At 36.6% G+C, this 22,678-nt stretch overlaps 1 long non-coding RNA gene across 1 annotated transcript in view; it reads left to right on the forward strand.

The window, feature by feature from the left end:
• The window catches only part of LOC137005206 (uncharacterized), a 49,062-nt gene extending 28,993 nt beyond the window's left edge, over positions 1–20,069 (forward strand). Inside the window, exons 2-5 of the long non-coding RNA XR_010892215.1 lie at positions 3,345–3,621; positions 6,205–6,302; positions 7,344–7,596; positions 19,417–20,069. This is a non-coding gene — a long non-coding RNA (uncharacterized lncRNA). The remainder of the gene's footprint in view (positions 1–3,344; positions 3,622–6,204; positions 6,303–7,343; positions 7,597–19,416) is intronic.
• Positions 20,070–22,678: the final 2,609 nt, after the last annotated feature.

The raw sequence follows: 22,678 nt of genomic DNA on the forward strand, positions 1-22,678 counted from the left end.
TCGCAAATTTGAACACTATCCTAGAGTTTTCAAATATACTGTGTGAAGTTAACTAACCATAAGTGAAGTATAAACTGTAAAATATGAATCAAGTTAACCCAGGATTACATTAAACCAGGGTTTAGAATGAGAAGTGTGAAAAGCCCACAGGCTATTTTGAGATCTGTATTTAAGCTCTGAACTTTTTATGTATTTTACACACTTCAGTCACCCTGAGGCACAACTGGTTTGTAAATTGGCAAATACCAGTTTAGAATACACACCTGGCAGCTAACGTGTCTGGTTAGGGGGTTTTCCATCTAAAAAGTTCTTAGATCAGATCAGATCATAAATGTATTTCAATACTATAGTAAATGTCTAATTAAATGCAGCAAATGTACATGTTCTTTATACGTAGTTTTGGTAAACCGAGATGTATCTTGTGGCTCTTTCACAAGCACAGCTAATGCATTAAAAGGCGTATCAAAAGGAGAATTTACTGGGAATTTAATATGTAGGTAATGCATTTGGTTTGCTTCCTGCTGGGCATATGGTTACTATTACAGTATATTGGCAGAGACAGAGATTGTTGAGAGTGTAGGGAGGGCAAATGCTGTTTTCAATAATTTTTTGAAGAAGTTCTCTGGCAGATTAATTAAAAGCAGATTGGCTTCTTTATTATGGAATTATCGCAGAGGCAAGATGTACAATGGAAATAAAAGGTGGAAAAGGGCAGTTTATTCCATTACTGTCCATGTGATGTCTGTGAACTATGGAGGATTACGAATATATATATTTTTTATCCATGAAGCAAGTGGGATTTAATCCCATCACTCAGATATTTGTACGTCATTAGAGTTTACGTCATTAGGTCTGAGGATAATTGCTTTGCTTCAAAAATATCATTGTTGTGTTTATGACAGCTGTTAGCAAGTCTTCAAACCTTTCATGGATTAATAGCATAATTCTGCAGACATTTCTAATGCCATTCGGTATACTTGCCTGCATCATATTAATTTCAGAATAATAATTCTCTATTCCAGGACCTGGTTTCCATTTGTATTAACCAACATTTATTGTGGATGTGTAATTATAAAGCCACTGACTAACATTTTGCTAATGTATATATGTATGTATGTATATACAGTAAGTAATATATTTGATTAAATCACTGAGATTGACTCTCGCTCATTTTTTGTCATTATTTTTAGATCTCTGAGAGAAGAAAAATGTCTAAAAATGCAACCTCAACAAAATTGATTGTCCTCTGACGCTAACCATCCAATTACGCACTGTATGGCTTTTATATATTTATTAAACTTCACTCCAAGCAGTGGCAGTTTTCCAGCTAATAGGTGCTTGCTCCACAGAGCCCCCAGCAACAGTAGCGAGATAGTCATCCACCATGAATACAAAACAGTCAGGCATGGCACAGTAAGCCCGAAGCCACTAGACTCAGTCAGATGCGCATGCCCACTGAAAGGAAAAAGAAAAAGAAAAAAAACAGCCATGGTGCGTCTGTCTGTAATCTGACCACTGAAAATCGGACATCGGAAAGTGGATTTTACTTTGTATCTTTGAGTTTCCATTCAAAGTGGAAACACCTAACTTGATGGTTTACAGCTCGCTGGATATTAGTAATGACATTATATAGTATATATAGAGCAGGGGTTCTCAACTCTGGCCTTCAAGGTCTGCTTTCCTGCAGATTTTTGCTCCAACCTTGATGAAACTCACTTGCTTAGTAATCCTGAAGACCTTGATTAGCTTGTTCAAGTGTGTTTGATTAGGGTTGGAGCGAAACTCTGCAGGAAAGTGGATCTGGAGGGCCAGAGTTGAGAAACTCTGATATAGAGTTTAGTAGGCTCTTTTCAGTGTACTGAGAAAATTGCAAATCAATTTGTGCAAGAAACTGGCAGTAAATTATGAGGCTTGGTGGGTCTTTTTCTTGGGAAATCATCATCTGATTTATTCAAATTTACAAAGTGAATAAAAGATTGATTGTGGACTTGTACACTGATTTATCAACAAGAATATTAACAGTATGAATCATGAATTGGGGGTAATTTCCACACAATCTTTAGCCAATTTAAGTGATGCATTAAAATATGTACTCCCATGGAGGTCAAGGAAGGCCTCAAAGTGACTGAATTTCTTGACGCATATTGTAAGTATGATGCTTGAGGGCGAAGTTATTGTCTCCATTTACTAAATGCAAGTCAAATAAGCATACAACAGCTGCTTTGGTCACAGATGTCTTGCTCTTTTCTAGTTGACTCTTTCCTTTCTCTTCTTTTTTATCACCCGTGCATATTTGCAAGCACACACTTGGGTCGTAATCAGAGTTGGCTGATGTCTGGGTTTTCAGACACTGCGGCAGGCATCCAGACAGTCACCTGAAAACTCACTCCATCTTTGAGTGTGCTGCCGCCATTGCTTTCACCCTCCATTTCAATCTTATGAATACGCCGCATATAGATTACAACATTTTCATTTCATTTTCACATTTCAATTTCTGGAAAATGTGCTGTTGAGAAGCAAATCAATATTTTATGATCTTTTTTACCTAATTTCAACCATGCGCTGTCAGACAGCCATTAGCGCCTGTGAGATTCACTTTAGTGTCGTCATGTGGATATAGTCTGTAACTGATGCAAATGATATTCTGGCTCCAAATCTCCCATTGTCCCTCTTCAACTCGGTTTCATCTCCTTGGCGCCCTCTACTGCATTGCTTTGTAGGAGTTGCCATGACAACCCAATCCCTGTGCACCCATATTTCAGTTCACAAGTGACAACAAGGTGCACTGTGGCATTATTTGTATCGGCACCACCAAGGTCACTTTCTCTCAGCAGTCTGTCTCCCAAAGTCAGCAACCCTCATGTCGGCCAGCCCACCGTGAGCTATTGAGCAGACACGATGTGCACGGACACAATTTGAATATGTGATATCCTATGATTAAGATTGTCTGCACTTTTTTTCAGCCACCAGGTCACATTTTGCTGACATGTTTTCTTTAAACTGGCTAAATAATCCTTCAATGGAGGAAAACCTCACTGCGTGTCTCATATACCAAGCTTCAACTTTACGGTAATTGTAGGGGTAATTTCATGGAATGTTTAGCATCGTTTTTCTCCATTCGCAAAAAAACTGCACATATTGTGCCTCATATGGAAATGTAGCCGTTATTTATGGCCGATATGTGGGTTTACCGCAGATGAGTCGAGCGCCAAACTCTAAAACCCTCTCATAAGATGGTAAATGTGTGGTTTCGGCTCAAACTGAAATACTGCAGAGTGAGGACCATTTTAAATGATGTATATGTGCGATTGTTGCTGAAATAGTGCCGTGTGTTTCATTTGCAGGCAGTCGGCGGTGTTTAAGCGAAGCTCCTCAGACTTAGCACATCTCCACACAGATGAGCTGAGAGGTCAATGAGTTCCTGGGCTGCCACAGCGACTGCCAAGTACAACCAGACACACTCTATTAGATGCATTATAAAACTGTTGAAACTCTCTCTGTCTTTTTCTCTTGCTCTGCTTCTCTCTCACTGTTGCATTAACCAGAATAAAAAAAGAAATACGCTCTTTTATTACTTTCAGAATGCTTTTGACCAGACTTTGTCCAATAAAGGAATAAAAGGTGAATAACTTGGTTCTCTTGCTTGTGTTTTCAAAGAAATATACTGCTTTCCTACACATCTTACAGGAGATTTTAGCGGTTCAAAGCTGCTGTTTAAATATATATATTTTAAATGCTTAAAATGGCCAAAATCAGCAGCTTAACTGGCCATATATATATATAATCAGCCACCAGGCCAGTTAAGCTGCTGATTTTGGCCATTTTAAGCATTTACCAGCATTGTCCTATGCCTGATTGGCTGATTAACAGAAGTAAAGTTTTTGTGTAAAATCTTGAAACATTTTTCTGTTAGTTTTTTAACTTTTGTGTAAAATATGAAATAGCATTGTATTAATAAATATTAATATGTGGGTAATTGACAAATAAAGCTTCAAAAAAGGTGTTTTTGAGTAAGTTTCAGTTGTTAAAAAACATTTCAAAGTGTTTAAATTCATTTTTTGACTTGTTTTATGTTAGGCGGTACAACCAAATGGTTGTATTGTAGTTGAACCACCTGACATGGAAAGTGTACCAACCTATCCATACTTGAAATGATCAGTTTTTACTAGTATTTGAGAGAGATCTACAAACCTTTTAACTCTGATACAAGTATCAGTGGTGTATTCCAGAAAGCAGGTTATGTGACATACCTGGGTATGTTTAAGAGTAGTAAGTGGATATCCTCAACTTTTGGTTCCAAAAACGAAGGTAACTTTCAGGGTATGTAAGTAGCCATAGCAACTTACTCTCTGAACATAACTGTTATGTTCCATGTTTAGTTTGCTTAAGAGGTATTCAGATGCATGTTATATAATTAATATCCAGCGTTAGCAGCAGTTCTGGCAGGTCACGTCAGTCAAGCTCAAATCAGCTGACTCCCAGGTGACTTATGTCTACCTATAGGAATACGACACCTATCACAGCATCCATATATAAGCTCCTCAGTAGTATCAGTAGCTATTGCATTTCTCAGGAGCAAATTACCCTCCTCCATCCCCAGCTCCTCCTCTCTTCAGTCAGGATTAGCCTTATGATTCCCCTGAATCAGACTAATACTTGAAATATGCATACATGTTAAATTATTGACATTAATTATACCTGCATATGTTGGTTCTGTTCTGTTTACCCTAGGGGGGTTATCGCTGCTCTCCCTGCTCTTATCCATGCTAGGCTGCATGAATGCGCTGGGAGTTCTTTGCCCAGAACAGAACCATACCACCAATACAAACTCTATGCAATTATCAATCATATTTGACGATAGTGGTCCTGACAGAAATAGTTTTATTAAAGGGTTAGTTCACCCAAAAATGAAAATTCTGTCATTTATTACTCACCCTCATGTCGTTTCACACCCGTAAGACCTTCATTGATCTTCGGAACACAAATTAAGATATTTTGGTTGAAATTTGATAGCTCTGTAAGGCCTCCATAGGGAGCAATGGACACTTCCTCTCTCAAGATCCATAAAGGTACTAAAAACATATTTAAATCAGTTCATGTGAGTAGGCTACAGTGGTTCAATATTAATATTATAAAGCAACGAGAATATTTTTGGAGCGCCAAAAAAAACTATATAACGACTTATTTAGTGATGGCCGATTTCAAAACACTGCTTCAGAAAGCATCGGAGCACAGTGAATCAGTGTGTCGAATCTGCTGTTCGGAGCGCCAAAGTCACGTGATTTCAGCCGTTGGCAGTTTGATACGCGATCTGAATCATGATTCGACACCCTGATTCATTTGTGCTCCGATTCTTTCTGAAGCAGTGTTTTGAAATCGGTCATCACTAAATAAGTCCTTATTTTGTTTTTTTTGGCACTCCAAAAATATTCTCGTCACTTTATAATATTAATATTGAACCACTGTACTCACATGAACTGATTTAAATATGTTTTTAGTACATTTATGGATCTTGAGAGAGGAAATGTCATTGCTCCCTATGGAGGCCTCATGGAGCCATCTGATTTCAACTAAAATATCTTAATTTGCGTTCTGAAGATGAACAAAGGTTACAGGTGTGGAACGGCATGAGGTTAAGTAATAAATTACAGAATTTTCATTTTTGGGTGAACTAACCCTTTAATGTAACTAAATTTGTTTTATATTATATAAATTTGTTATACATACAGAGATCATGTTTTACTGTTTGAGCTACAGGAATACTTTATCAGTGAGTCATTGAATTGTTTACTCAACCAGTTCCATTTAAATGTATACTATAAAGCACTATTATAAAGCGGTAATGTTTAAATGTTTATTCAATTTTAATATATGTGTTTATGTTATTGTCATCTCACACATGGATCTGCTTTTTTCTTTTTATAACAGTTTTCTATGCTATAATTTCTATAATAAAAAATGTGATATATTATAAATTAGCATCAAACAAACAATATATTTCTTATTCTCAGTGAATAAAGATTACTTATTTAATTAAGATAAAAAAAAAAAGATTGCACAACCCCCAAATAGGTGGCAAAGTGGTTATGTAAATTGCCATTAAACAAAAGAAGAAGGAAGTAGAATGGAGTGCTTTTTTTGCATCTCTTTCCATGGTGAATCATCGTTTCGTTGCTCGGTTGAAAATGTCTTGTGTGTTAACAGGGAACCTACTCTGGGTTGGCTGACACGTTTTTGGAACCAGCATACCTTGAGTAAGCAAGCTTGGTTTATTCAACCGAGAGTTCAGGGTATATGTGACAGTAAGTTAACCTTGCTTTTTTGAATACCCCCCAGTTGGGTTCCTCTGGATAATGCATTATCATGTTTACTGTTGTTGTTATTATGGTGTCAGTTCATAATAAAAGACCCATGTTTGCAGTTGTGCCACCCCGACATTTGAGAATATACAAATTGCTGGACAAAAGTTTCAGTTATCTCAACAGCTTTAAAACTACTGATATTTAGTTTTTAATGTTTTATTAACACACCATTTAAAATAGTTTTCTTAGTCTGTTGTTCATTTGTTCGGACAGTTGCACCAACTGACATTTTGGGGGTTTAAGATAACAAAACATAAAATAATATGAATTAAATGCAAATGAATTCAAACTAAACAGGCTTTATAGAATAAAGTGATACATGTCATAAATTTAATAAATTATTTTAAAAGGAAACAAAACACAAAAATATACACGTCATTTCTGTTGTAAAATAATATTTGAGTAGAAAATTTAAAATAATATTCTAAATAAAAAGTTTTTTATTCATAATTTTTTTTTCTTAAATCTAGTATTATATTCATCTACTCTTTTGAAATCAGCAGCAGCCTGTCCAGTTAACAGAAGTGGTCATTTTACAATGAATAATGCACGTTTTTAAATGTTAAAATAAATAGATTTCCTGTTACATATTGTGAAATAAATAATTTAATACATATAAAACAAAAACTATTTTTCTATTCATTCATTTTATTTAAATTCAGCATTTTTTACTGGCCTGCTTTTGAACAAGTGTAAAAATTAGTTTTTCCCCCTGTAAATTTTGTTAATATTGTGGAAAATAATAAATAACATTTTATTAATAAATATTTAATATATGTATTATAAAGCATTAAAAATAAATATCATGTAGTTAAAGTTTTTATTCATTATTGTTATTGCAATTCGGTATTGGCATGCTCTTTAGATATCAGCATCAGCCATAAAAAATCTTATCCTTGGACCACTAGAATCCAAAGACCAGAAAAGACTGAGTTCTGCAAGGCATTCTCCCAGCTAAAATCGTTCATCTCTCTTCCACAGCCCCCTCTCTCCACCAGTGAGCCGAGGCAGTGAATGAGCACTGCATTCTAATAGGATGAGTCCGGTCACTGCTGTAGGGGGTACGGAGTGCCATGAGAGTCCAGACAGAGAGCCAGACGCAGACAAAAGCCCCATGCTTTGCCCAAGCTACCTGCCACAGACACTACCTGCTACACAAGCTGACCTTCTCTCCACAATACCGCCTCTATTGTTCGCTTGTCAAGGGCAACGGAAAGAATAGCTCCTTTTTCCCGTAAGAGCTTTTTCCACAAGCCACAATTTTGAGCATTAGTGCCTTATTGAGACATCCACTGAAAATGAATGAGACAGATTAAAACCAAGCAGCGCTTCTTCTGGTTCCGATTTGGCAGACTGGGTTAGTAACAGCCACAGGTCTCCAGTGTGTTTTATCATATTATCATGAGTCTCGAATGTCAATTCATTAGTCGGTTTTATTCATCTGCTCTGCCTGTATGCGTCAGATTTGCGTCAGGCACGAACCTGACTGTGAGATTTAAGCTTATACGGAAGGACGTGAGACAGCCAAGTCAAACATTCTTTGAAGTTGTGCCGTTTGCAGAGATATTAAGCAATCTAAAACACAATTACAGCTCTTTTACTTTGCAAAGCAGCAGATAGCATAGAGAAGTCACAGATAAATCTCACACAATGCATCTAATCAAATTTAGGGCCGAAAAGCTTTACTGATATTGCTCTCACTTTTAATATTGTTGCTTAACTAATAAGGCATCATATTATAATTATCTTTCAAAAAACTGAAGTCAAATAAATGTGGAATGTTCCAGTTACTGTGTATTTGATGAAGTTATGAATGTTTTGAAGCTGGTAGCCTAAAGGCTGGAGAGATGCCTACCTTTCTCCCTTCACAGGCCTCTGTCTAATTATACATTCCACTGAGAGATCTCCATTCAAATGGCCTGATCCCTACATGCACAAATTCATACTTCTATCCAAACAGTAAGCCAGCCCAGAGAGACCTGAATTAGAAAAAGCGATCTGCAAAAAAAAAAAAAAAAAAAAAAAAGGAAATGATTATTTCTACTAAAGAACAGAATAAAAATCAGCAATCGTACATAAAAAAACACAGGAGTGGAATTCAAACTAATGCTCAGAGAACATGAGCGCTTTTGATTGCTGAACTACAAAGTTGCCAAAACCACAACAGCAGAGGTTCAAACCCTCTTTCTGGGTTCACAAAACTTGGCTTTGTAGGAGAAGCAAACATTGTGTTTCTACCATCATCAAAAAGCGCAGACGTATTTGAGTGTTTTACACAAAAGGCATTGCATTTCTAGTTTAAATATCACAAGAAAATTAAGTTAGACTCATAATGAAGCAGGAATGTGTCAGAAAAAAGAAATTATGGGCACAGACTTGCTGACAACTGCTCTCCATTCATAAGACAACTAAAAGGTCTCATTTTAGGGGTTTATACTTATTTAGAATCAACATTGTGACAAAAAGTGGGTGAAGAAAGTTAAAACAGACTGAGGGCTAGATCAAAAGCTAACTATTTTGCCCATGTATCATATTTATCTTTATGGAGTTGAAATTTTTGAATAAGCAAATTGATGAATTTGGGTTGATTTCTCACATTGCAACATAATCAGAAATGAAACCTCGCTTGAAATTCACCTGTCAGTGCACTAACAAATTAAGATAAATCAGATTTTTCCCAACAGTAGCCTATAAAATGCACAACTGAAGTGAAATGCTAGAGAAGATCTCCTGGAAATAAAGCAGAATGAGCTGTAAAGGTAAAGCCTGCCATCTAGTGGTGTAACGCATGGATTGCTAGCATTTACTTTTAAAGACAAAGTTTATAAACCAGCCTTATATTTTTTTTCATTTTTATAACTGCGTTTGGATATGCCTATTATACACAGTCTTGGAAAATATTCAGCATTGATATTACAGCTTTAAAAAACTTTGTTGCTCTACAAACTGATTGTCAACATTTTGAACAGGCACAATTTATATTTATATTTGACATATATATTTATATTTATTTATATTATATTTATAAATAGAATTTCTATTTAATTTCCATTTGTAAGCTACGGTGTGGGTTTAAATCTCACCCTTTGCAGCAGGTGGACAGTGGATCTATTGAAATGAACATATTTCAATTTCTGAATCTTTGCCTGCAGGTTACGATCAAAACTGTGCCATAAGCTCTCACATTTGCACATTCAGTATAGACAGACAGGATGGTAGGCATTTCCCAAGCTCATAAGTGTGTGATGGAATCCTTTAAGTTAAACATATGCAAATTTCTCTGAACTCACTGAAATTTTTTAGAAAGGGTAAAGCAACTATGCTGTAGGTAAAAAAAAAAAAAAAAGAAAAGAAAAAAGAAAGAAAAAGATTGATGCTTTGCAGTAATACTGACTGAAACTTTCATATTCTTGCCACATATACCCTCTATCATATCCAGTCACAGAGCTGGGGTGCTCTTGCAGCTTTGTGAAGTACACACCAAATCCACATGCACATAAATACAAGCATTTCGACATTTGCCAGGTTTAGGTCTTCATAAAAGCCTTACATTTGCAATTATATTAGTAATAATAGATTCTTACTAAATGTATAGGGTAAGTGATGGAATATACTTCATTTTTATTATAATTTTTCATAACAAATATCATAGTCTACTATAAAGAAACCTCAGTTACAGTGGGTACAGAAAGTATTCAGACCCCCTTAAATTTTTCACTTTGTTATATTGCAGCCATTTGCTAAAATTATTTAAGTTTACTTACACAGCACCCCATATGTACCCACTGTACATTGATCTAACCATGATAACGATTTATTATCTTTGTTTTACTAAGAACCAACCAAGTCGCCTAAATGTTCACAAAGCTCACCACAATTTACCTGGTCACACCTAAACAAGGTAGGCGATCACATTTGAAGTAACGAAATGTAACTTGCTCACAGAAATTGTAATTGTGTGAGGGAAAACTATTTTAAGACACGTTTCAGTTACCCTATAAAGAGTTGTTGTTGTCATTGCTTCTTACCTTTAGTGACGTTAGAGTCTTCAATGGTTGAGTATCCATGTTGGCGCGTTTTTCTAAGTTACTCGGTCTTGTTTTAGTAAGTTAGGCTAAATTGCCAATTATAGAAAAGAATCGGAGCTATTTATTGCTCTTGAGCACCCCTCAGGTAGAGTCTGTAACTACACTATTATGAACGTCCAAACAAGAAGGGTAGACGGCCATACAAAAGTAATGTTAATGTATTCTCTGACCAAATAACATTTTCCCCAAGCAAAATAAAAATATGTGATTGTACTATAGTACATACTTACCAGTTATAGATTATTTTTGGTGGACCCTTAAAAGCATATTATTTTAATATTCAATGTTATTTATAACTTAATAATTGCTTAATGGTGATAAGGACGCTATGCGCCCCATACATAGACAGCTTGGAAGACAAATAAATAAACATAGTTCATATGTGCTGATTATTGTTGTTAGTTAAAAGAGTATATACTGTAAATATATAATATTTGAATGTTATGAACAAATATATTACTCATGAAACAGAACAAATTGCATCAACATACCATTAAACCACAAAGCTGAAAAAGTACATTGTTATTATACAAAATGTAAAATTTTAATATCTTCAAAATGTTTTGTGTTGTCACAGCACCAGGTGCACAGTAGGCCAGTGTTAGTGTCTGAATTGACTTGTGCGCTTCCCATAAATGTAGCTATATCCACCAGTGTTGGGGTAACGCATTACAAGTAACTTGAGTTACGTAATCAGATTACTTTTTCAAGTAACTAGTAAAGTAACCCATTATTTTTTCAATTTACAACAAAATATCTAAATTACTTTTTCACATTTATTGACTGACAGCTCTCCTGTCCCTATGAGAGAAATAAAGTGCAGAGGTGTTGTGTGCGCCGTGTGAACATGATTATTACTGTAGTTCTAGACTAGACTAAATGTGAACATGCATTTACTCTTCTCAATTGCACGAAAATGTTCAGTATTCCTCAAAATTAATGAAACAGTAAAATGCAATCTCAGAATTGTATACAAACCTGTAATAATTAACTATATTAAATTATACAAATATATTTTATTTAATCTCATTTTATTAACAAATGTCTTTGCGGCTGACTTCAATGATCTAATTCATCCACACCAATAAGCAAAAATTACTTTAGATTAGATTTAGAAATAAGAGTGTTGAACTTCCTTCTCCTGTATCCTATTCTTCTTTAATCCAGAATGGCAGCACAGCTGGAAGGTTTGTTTGAGCTGCGCCCTCTACTGTACAGGAGTAAATATGCTTTTCCTTCAGCCTGAGGCTTATTCATTTCACTTTTGGTGTGAAAGGGCCTTAACATTTGCCAAAAACAGAACTTTTTTTGTTCTTATTAGAAAAAACAAACAAGCAAGCCCAGCCCAGGTGAGAAAAGTAAAATAACGCATAACTTTTCATAAAAAGTAACCAAGTAATGCATTTAGCTACTTTTTTAGGGAGTAACGCAATATTGCATTACTTTCAAAAGTAACTGCCAACACTGCTATCCACTCATACACTGCGTTCCATTCGGAAGGGCTCATCCCTATGCCCTAATCCCTTCAAAGGGTTTACCCTCTGGAGTGAGAACTTCAAAGGGATGAAGGGTTGAGGGGTCAAAAAAACTCTTCTTTTGGAATGCACTTTTGCGTCATCTTAACGAGACAATCGAGGAAGTGCCTTTGTCGCACATTTTGTACGCTGGTTAACCCCCCAAAAAACATGCATTTTTGTTTAGCATTAGTTTATTTATTTAAGTTAATTAATTTAGACTTCTGTATGGCTGAAGTAACATCAGAAGTAGTCATTAAGTATGTCAAAAAAGTTCAAGATCGATTACTCTTTGGCCAGAAATAGGTCCAACATGTACAAATATATGGTCAATGAAATATAATGTATATTGTGTCTATGTATTTGAAACATTTGACTGGACTGATAAAGGTAGCTGTTAAGTATTTTTGTTTAAGTACAATATCATTTTTTTGACCATAATAATGTACCAAATCTAACTCGTATAAATATTACAGTAGTATAGAAAAATACCATACATACATTTATAGGTAAAATTGAACTCCAAGCCCCCTGTACCCATTCTGTGACGTCAAACAACTTTCCTGTGCCAAAGACTATAGAATAACACAAGACGCATATTGTTTTGAAAGGGAGAAAGTGCAACGCGCAATATGGCGGAATAAGTCCCGCCTTCTAAATAAGAGCCAATCGCTGAATGGTAAAATCATTGCGTCACTGCAGCGGGAGTTAGAAGCTCCGGTTCCTATAGAAACAGTCAGACGCACGCCTCAAACAAGAGACGTGCATTTAGGATTGCACATGCGCATTAAGCCGAGTTCAGACTGCATGATTTTCAAAGTAGTCGGGTCACTGTTCTTTTCGCACTGCATGACTATCTTGGCCAGAATTCAGTCGCTGCTGTGTTCACACTGCACGATGGATCAGCACGATGGATCATTGTCACTCGCATAAACGAGCACCGATTTGCCTGTGATTTCGGGCATTTGTCAGTGATTTCTCAAAACCTGTCGACGAGCCAAAATCGTGGCTAAAATCATGTAGTCTGAACTCGGCTTTAGCTTGATCCATCCTGAAAAATACAGTTTTTTGTCATGATTTGAGTGTTTAGAAACAAAATTTACGAGACAGTTGTTGTTAGATTTCATTAGTGATTTCAAATATGAAATTTAATCGAAAGCTTGGCAAACAGCTTTGGAGAATTTGATGTTTCCCCATTCAAAGGGATAGGAGCTGCACTTGGATGCCCGAGAGACGTTTCAAAGATGGCCGCCGAGTGAAATGACTTGTCTTAAAGGGACTTTGCCTGTGCAAAGGATCATGGGGGCCTGAAATGTCCATCAGTTGTACCTTTCAAAATCCTTCATTCCGAAGGGCCCTTTGAAGTGGCTAGTTTTGAGCACTTCGGTTTGGAACGAACCTTCAATATGCTGGCCATTATTGTTTTCACTCTGAAGTTTCCTTCGGAGGGCGATATATGCTGTTTGGAACGCACCGATTGACTGAAAAAAAAAAAAAAAAAAGATGGACGGCGCACCTTCACTCTCTTCCATTGCAGTAAGTGAAGTCGCCAGTGTGCCAATATGACGCTGACATTGAATCTCGAGTCTGCGCATCGTGAACGTGGAGCCGGAGCCTGCGCAGTGGTGAGCACGAAGTGGAGCCGCGATATCAAGGTCCCGCCCAAACTCAGAACAAGTCACTATAGAGTGCTCCAGGGATGACGCGTTTTAGGCCAACCCGGAAGTTAGTGGCGCGCGGGTTCCCTCGACTGATAGCCTATTCATTTTTCCCATAGACTTTTGGAAAATCGCAGAAAATAAGCTCTGTGTTTAACAAAGGGTTATGACACTTACATGTTTTGTCTATCAAGATAATCTTTACAAGTTAACACAACATTTATAGATTTTGAAGCCTAAATAAAGTCGTCAGATATAAAAGGCTATCACTATGCTATAAATGGACTACAGCACACCATGGTCGCGGATCAACGTCGTCACCACCAAGCGTACTCAAACTTTATTTAGAAAACAACTCTATTTAAAAACATGCTCGCTGATTATGATCTGCGCTGTGTATGAATACTTATCCACTTTTTCATGAGAAATGCTGTCCAAATGTCTGGTTTGTCATGATGACGTCTAAAGTCCCCGCCAAAGTTAGTAGTCCCTTTTAGCAATTTGTTAGCAACCGCCGATTTTAAGACACAGTAAAAGTTTAAAAAATCACAAGTGGGTTATAACTGGTGTGTTTTATGTCATAGATCAAAACGTGAAAGTATTTAGAGGCTTTGTTAACCACAGACCTTATTTCAGGTGATTTAGCAAAAACCCATTCAAAAAACCCATAGACTTTGCGGCGCTGGAAACGGAAGTCCTAAAATGCTAACTCGCTTCCGGGTTTTGCCTACAAAAATGCATCATCCCTGAGGCACTCTATTTGAATGGACTGATAAAGGGAGCTGTAAAGTATTTTTGTTTAAGTACAATGTCGTTTTGACCATAATAATGTACCAAATCTAACTCGTATAAATATTACAGTAGTATAGAAAAATACTATATATACATTCATAGGTAAAATCAAACTCCTATAACCTCCTGTACCCATTCTGTGACGTCAAAGAACTTACCTGTGCAAAGGATCATTGGGGCCCGAAGCATAGACAGTAAAAGAAATGGACACAGCGACCCCATTGGAACTCAATTAGCCTTTCGCCGAGCCCCGCCCCCCTTAGTTACTGTTGCTTTGTCCGACAAGCCGTGTCGCTGTCACTCCACACGCAGTGAAAAATACATCGCGGAACAAAGAGGATACTGACCACACATCGACAGACAAGACAGAGCAGGTTACTTATGATATTAAACAAAGTCCCAGCTTTCAAACCGTGTAGTTATTAAAGAAATTCAAACAATAAAAACTGTTTTGTTGCTCTTTAATGTGTCGTGACCATGGTCGTGACAGATTGCTGTAGATCCTCAGCTCAACCGCTCGTAAAAACCGATCATCTCTTCCTATTAGTCCATGAACATGAGAATGAATGTTGTTTCAAACGCAGAAAGACGTCAATACACACCATTTTTCAAGTTTAACTCCACCGAGTTTAATCTTTTAACTACTGGCTGCTTTGTCGGACAAAATGGCGGATGCGGCGTTCTGATTGGTTAGATTGCTTGTCAATCAAACTCCCGGCGAAAGGTCAATTGAGTCAAGTGAAGCCCATTTTTAGCGATTTTTAGTACTTCCGTTTCTGACGCGCAGACTCACACTAGGCTTGATGACGTCCGCAACCTGTCTGACAGATGTAAATCTTCTAGTAGCTGTGCGTGCAAACTCCCATCGTTAATCTTGCAGAGACGGCGAGCTTGAGCGGGGAGTTCTTTGGCGTGAGTGAGCAGGAGTAAGTATTCTGATTAATTAGTTTGTATAGTATTTTAAAATGTAACGCCAGTACGCCATATTAAGATAATCTCCCCGATTGCCTGCGAGCTTCTCCTCCTGTCTGTACGGTAATTTCTGTACTGTGCGACAGAGAGTCGAGTGGTTATGACGCAATCGTTAGCTTACTTTTACAAAAACTGTTTCTACGGGGCCATAATGTAACATAGAAGGTAATGGAGCCCTTTATACATTGTCGTGTATCTTTGGAAATAAATAATGGACAAATGTAGTCTTTAAACGCTTCAGATGTATAGTTATTCACTGTCAAAGTGACGCCAAAATGAATGGGAGTCAATGGAATGCTAACGCAAGTGAAGTTCTGCTACAAGATGGTAGCACGCGGCCGACTTCAACTTCCGGTCGACTTCCTTGGGCACTGGCCCGAAGTGTCCATCAGTTGTACCCTTCGAAATCCTTCATTCCAAAAGGCCCTTTGAAGTGGCTAGTTTTGAGCACATCAAACATGGCGGCCATGATTATTTTCACTCCGAAGTTTCCTTCGGAGGGCGATATATACCGTTTGGAAAGCACCGATTGACTGTAAAAAAAAAAAAAAAGATGGACGGCGCACCTTCACTCTCTTCCATTGCAGTAAGTGAAGTCGCCAGTGTGCCAATATGGCGCTGAGTCTCGAGAACGTGGAGCCCGAGTCTGCGCAGTGGTGAGCACGAAGTGGAGCCGCGATATCAAGGTCCCGCCCAAACTCAGAACAAGTCACTATTTCGGTGTGAAATAAACTGAAATGTAGAAATTAAAGTTATAGCTCCAATCACCTCGTGAAGATCCAGAAAAAAGTCCGCTGACTACTTCACTCAGAGAAGTGAAGTCTTGTTTAAAGAATGAACACTTGAACTAACACCAGGGTGAATAAAAACTGCCTAAAATGACAGAAACCGTCTAAAAAAAATTTTTAAAGTGTAAATTGATTGCTTAGTTTGTCTCGCGTCCCATTACATTTCGTGGAGAGGGCGAGGTTTATGACCTATAACTGCTTCCAGCCACCTGGGGGCGATCGAGACGCGCATATATTATTATATGAATGAGTGAATGAACGAGCGACCAGTGTACCTGACAAATGTTCCCGAAAATGTTTGAGCCGATTAAGAAAGAATTCCACCCTTAATCTCACATAGGAACAGGAAGTCTTGAGATAAATGGGAATGAAAACACACAGCTATTTCTACAGGTATGTTTAATAGACTTAAATGTCTTTCACTTTTGCTGACACTAATGATTGGAATGTTGTGTAGGTGAATGGATGACCTAAGCCTAGACAGATGGCCTTACTACATTGCCCACAAGATGGCAGTGTTCTCTTATTTTGGGGCAATATGCTGGTAGTAAATACTGTTACACTGGTAAAATGGTAAACTTTCCCTTGTCATGGAGTGACACGTTTAGGGCTACAATACAAACTGAAAAAAATTTTGATTCTGACTTCACTATAGCCTAATATTTGTGCAATTAGTACAAATGTAATTAATCTCTGTTCTCACATGACTGTGAGAACTGTGAGACAGTCCGTATGTGTGTGTGAAAGAGAGGTCTAAAAATAAAAGCTGGCACTAATGATGCCCACTCACGCAGAGAAAAATCAATTAAAATAGAAAACAACGACACAGTAATCATAATAACTTATCTCCTGCATCCTGTTTTGCATATTTATTTTGGACAAATATTTACACAAATGACAATAATTCATGCAGTAATTTCATGCCTCGCAGTTTCCAATTTTAATGAAGGCAGAAAAAATGACTTTGGAACCAACAAAACAGCTTCATACAAATACTCCACTCTGTGTGATCAAAAAAAGGTGTATCGTGTTATATTATAATTAACTCTAATGAATCTTCTCGCTTTACCTTGTGTCATATATTCACACTTGAAGGGAAATATTAGTGTGTGCAGTCATTCTCGAGCCTGTTTACACGAGCCTGTTCAACAGAACGACCGCCACACAAACACACCATGATACTGTCAAGTGCTTCCTGTATGCTGGCACCTCTATGTCCTTGCAAGGCTGAACCGTGTTATATTAAGATTCAGGGTTACACGGTGGCACGGTGCTGTCAAACCCCTTCAGAATTCCACCTTAAAGACCTCATGGTGTTCTGCTCTCCTGCAGATATGATCAAACTACAGTTACAAGAGAGCCCTTCAGCAAAAGTGCACATGCTGTAGCTACTGTTTCAGCTCTAGAGATCAATGTGAACCGGGAGCCACTCGAGCCTCATTTTCATGCTTCATTTTGTGCTTGTGTGCTTTCTTCATTTGCTTTCATCTGTCTTTAAGTCCATGTCATTTATAGCTCTTTTCTGTAAAGTGCAAATCGACAGAGCCCTTATCATTTGGAGATGCAATTTCAACCGTTCTCTCCAATTAGATGTTTTCTCTTCTCTATCTATCTCTGACACATCTGTGTGCATCTGACCAAGAGTAACGGCCTCTGTGCCCCAGCCTCCTCGCTAAAGATGCAAACAGCGAAAAGTAAAGGGCTTTTTAACATTTCAATCATTCATTATTCTAGTTATTCCGGCATATCCACTCCAGAAGTGTGCATTATAAATAGTTTTGTGCTGTTGTGGCTTTTTCTCGGGTGGCATTCATGCCTTTGCTGTGCATACCACCTCTTCAGATTGTATAGGTTTTGCTGTGTTTGATGTTTGAAGGTACAAAGCCTTCCTTATCCTTTTTTCCTGAGGTCCTTATCTCAAAGATTCAGCATCTCAAAGATATACCTTGTTTGAGAGGCTGCTTGTTATAGTCCTTGAATGTTCTTGTTAGATTTTTCTGTTATACATATGCTGGAAAATTACACTGGCTTTTGCTTGACCTTTGTTAATTACACATTGCTCATTCATTCCCTATTTTTACATTTAGATTAACTTTAAGTGTGTTAGATGATGTCAGAGATAATATTTAAAAACACTAATAATTGAATAATAACTATTACATGTTATGTTTATACAAATAAAAATAATAAAAAATTATTATCTGCTTTTATCATGCTGTATTATGCGTTATAATGTGATAACTAAATTCATATCTAGCATTTAAAATGATTGATTGTAGTTTTTAGTGTTTGTTCATAATTTAAAAATATTACTATTATTTTATTTTGTGTGTTTAAATGACAATACTTACATGTAAAAAATACAGTATTATTCAAAAGTTTGAGGTCAGTAAGCTTTGTTTTTTAAATAAATTAATAATTTTATTCAGAAAGAATGTTAAATTAATCAAAAGTGACAGTAAATACATTTATAATGCTGAAAAATATTTATTTTGAAAAATATATACTGTTCCCTTTCTATTCATCAAAGAATACTAAAAAAAAAAAAAAAAAAAAAAAAAAAGATTTCCACAAAAATATTAAGCACTGTTTGCAACAATGAAAGTAATAAGAAATGTTTCTTGAGCAGCAAATCAGCATATTAGAATGATTTCTGTAAGGTCATGTGACACTGAAGACTGGAGTTCAGCTTTCCCATCACAGGAATAAATTACATTTGAAAATATATTGATAAATATATTTAGCACCACAAACAGATAAAATGTTTCTCATACACTTAAACTTAAAAGTTAAAGTACATGATCTCTACCTTGTTTCCCTCAAGTGAACAATATTTCTTGGCTGTTATTGTATTTTTCTGATAGAAAGACCAAACAGTCTTTCAGTTGACAAGGGGTGGTGTAAATAATTCATGTTTCTCAGAAAAGACGAGAGTGTTATTGCTTTTCTCTGTGATACAGAGAATTTTGTTTTGTTTTGTTTTTTAAATCCTCCCACACTACAGATCTATAGATATACATATTGTATATTTGATGTCAAAAAGCAAGCTTATAGTTTTCTGGGCTATTTTTGCATATGTTTTTTTGAACATTGTCATTAATGTAAATCATGCCTTTGACAGAATCCATGATCAATAAGCAGATCGATACTACATGACAGTACATGCTTTACATTCATTCTTTATAAAACAAACAAACATCTGAAACAAACATAGAATCTGCTCTGTTGTTTTTATGTTACAGAGCCAACAAACAGCAGCTGCTTTTGATGGACGGGGATCCAGCCGTGTTTGCTCAGCTTCCAGTGAATATTGGCGAAATTGGATTCAGAGTGACAATTGAAGAGGGAGCTGGGGGCCGGTAGTTGGGTCATTAATGACCTCTCCATAGCAGGTATCTCCTCTATTTGACAGGAAGAAGGAGGAGAAGGTACAGAATGTATTTACAGGTCTGTCGTGGAGAAACCACAGGGCACTTCTCAGGAGATGACACTGTCAGTCAGTGTCATCCAAACTCATTTACTGTGTCATTTACTGTTGTCTCCAGGAGAGCCAAGACTGAGCTCCCAGTTGCGGTCAGGCTGGAAGATATCCTCAAGCTGATATGATGTGTCAGGATGATGTTTTATTTTGGGGTTTTAAGCACAGTGTGAAACCATGTCCATGTTGTCAAGGACAGAACTTTTCTGGAGTTCGTAGAAAGCAGCCTGTTTTTCCCTTTTAGTTGACATGTGATGTGGATTGAATTAGCGATGCCCAATGTATCAATACTGTATCAGTTCTGTATTGTATCAGTCAGCTGGTTTTATACCTGATACACTAATGTTCATAAGTTTGAGGCCAGATTTTTTTTAAGATATTATTCATTTTTCTTCAGCAAGGATGCATTAAATTAATCAAAAGTGACAGTAAAAACATTTGAAATGTTAAAAAAAAGTTTACTATTAAAAAAAAAAAAAAAAAAGGCTGTTTTTTTTTTTTCCCACTTTCAATTAATCAAAGAATCCTGGAAAATATATTGTGGTTTCCACAAAAATATTAAGCAGCACAACTATTTTCAACATTGATAATAAGAAGAATTTTTTCTTTAGCACTTATTTATCATATTACAATGATTTGTGAAGGATCATGTGACATTGGAGATTGGAGTAATGATGTGAGTAAAGATTGGAGAATTTTGCCATCACAGGAATAAATTAAATATAATTAAAAATACATTCAAATAGATAAGTTATTTATTAATATAGGATTATATTAATAATTAAAATATATTAATAATTAATATAAATTATTTATTATTAATATAGGAATATTTGCAATATTCCTGATTTTACTGTATTTTTGATAAATGCAGCCTTAGTGAGCAAAAGAGACTTCTTTCAAAACCATTGAAAAAACTTCCCAAACTTTTGAATGGAATGTATGTATTATCAGATTTTTAAATTAAGATTACCTTTTCCATCATCACTCACTTAAAGTTAATCTTACAACGGTAATAATTTAAGAGCGCTGTTAAATTTTATCTTTAGCAATTCTTAAAATGATTTTTTTTTTCATACAGTACATTATAATGTTCTGAGTTCTAAATTTCACTTGTAGTACAGTATTTAAAAATGACTGATTGTAGTTTTTGTTTTTAATAAAATTTTATTTATATTTAATTTATAAAATTTTTGAGACACAATTTATTTTTACTATTGGCTATTTACAGGTGCTGGTCATATAATTAGAATATCATCAAAAAGTTGATATATTTCACTAATTCCATTCAAAAAGTGAAACTTGTATATTATATTAATTCATTACACACAGACTGATATATTTCAAATGTTTATTTCTTTTAATTTTGATGACTATAACTGACAACTAAGGAAAATCCCAAATTCAGTATCTCAGAAAATTAGAATATTGTGAAAAGGTTCAATACTGAAGACAGCTGGTGCCACACTCTAATCAGCTAATTAACTCAAAACACCTCAGTCTAGTTCTGTAGGCTACACAATCATGGGGAAGACTGTTGACTTGACAGTTTTCCAAAAGACGACCATTGACACCTTGCACAAAGAGGGCAAGACACAAAAGGTCATTGCAAAAGAGGCTGGCTGTTCACAGAGCTCTGTGTCCAAGCACATTAATAGAGAGGTGAAGGGAAGGAAAAGATGTGGTAGAAAAAAGTGTACAAGCAATAGTGATAACCACACCCTGGAGAGGATTGTGAAACAAAACCCATTCAAAAATGTGGGGGAGATTCACAAAGAGTGGACTGCAGCTGGAGTCAGTGCTTCAAGAACCACTACGCACAGACGTATGCAAGACATGGGTTTCAGCTGTCGCATTCCTTGTGTCAAGCCACTCTTGAACAACAGACAGCGTCAGAAGCGTCTAAAGACAAAAAGGCCTGGACTGAGTGGTCCAAAGTTATGTTCTCTGATGAAAGTAAATTTTACATTTCCTTTGGAAATCAGGGTCCCAGAATCTGGAGGAACAGTGAAGAGGCACACAATCCATGTTGCTTGAGGTCCAGTGTAAAGTTTCCACAGTCAGTGATGGTTTGGGGTGCCATGTCATCTGCTGGTGTTGGTCCACTGTTTTTTCTGAGGTCCAAGGTCAACGCAGCCGTATACCAGGAAGTTTTAGAGCACTTCATGCTTCCTGCTGCTGACCAACTTTATGGATGCAGATGCAGATTTAATTTCCCAACAGGACTTGGCACCTGCACACAGTGCCAAAACTACCAGTACCTGGTTTAAGGACCATGGTATCCCTGTTCTTAACTGGCCAGCAAACTCACCTGACCTTAACCCCATAGAAAATCTATGGGGTATTGTGAAGAGGAAGATGCGATATGCCAGACCCAACAATGCAGAAGAGCTAAAGGCCACTATCAGAGCAACCTGGGCTCTCATAACACCTGAGCAGTGCCACAGACTGATCGACTCCATGCAACACCGCATTGCTGCAGTAATTCAGGCAAAAGGAGCCCCAACTAAGTGTTGAGTGCTGTACATGCTCATACTTTTCATGTTCATACTTTTCAGTTGGCCAAGATTTCTAAAAATCCTTTCTTTGTATTGGTCTTAAGTAATATTCTAATTTTCTGAGATACTGAATTTGGGATTTTCCTTAGTTGTCAGTTATAATCATCAAAATTAAAAGAAATTAACATTTGAAATTTATCAGTCTGTGTGTAATGAATGAATATAATATACAAGTTTCACTTTTTGAATGGAATTAGTGAAATAAATCAACTTTTGATGATATTCTAATTATATGACCTGCACCTGTATTGGCTGTATGTCAAAATCTGAACATGGGGTCACCTTATTGGTATTGGCCAGAATTTTACTTTTGATGCATCCCTGACAATTTGTGTGCCACTGGAAACTTGAGTATCCTGCTTGAGTAGAACACATCATAGATTCATTAGACAAAATAATACGAAATATATATCAGCCTCAAGCCTGGACAGGAATCTAGGTTCATTTTTTGTATCTAGGGAAATAGAT

Source organism: Chanodichthys erythropterus, chromosome 17 (genome assembly GCF_024489055.1).
Source record: "Chanodichthys erythropterus isolate Z2021 chromosome 17, ASM2448905v1, whole genome shotgun sequence".
In the NCBI taxonomy this organism is placed as follows: domain Eukaryota; kingdom Metazoa; phylum Chordata; class Actinopteri; order Cypriniformes; family Xenocyprididae; genus Chanodichthys; species Chanodichthys erythropterus.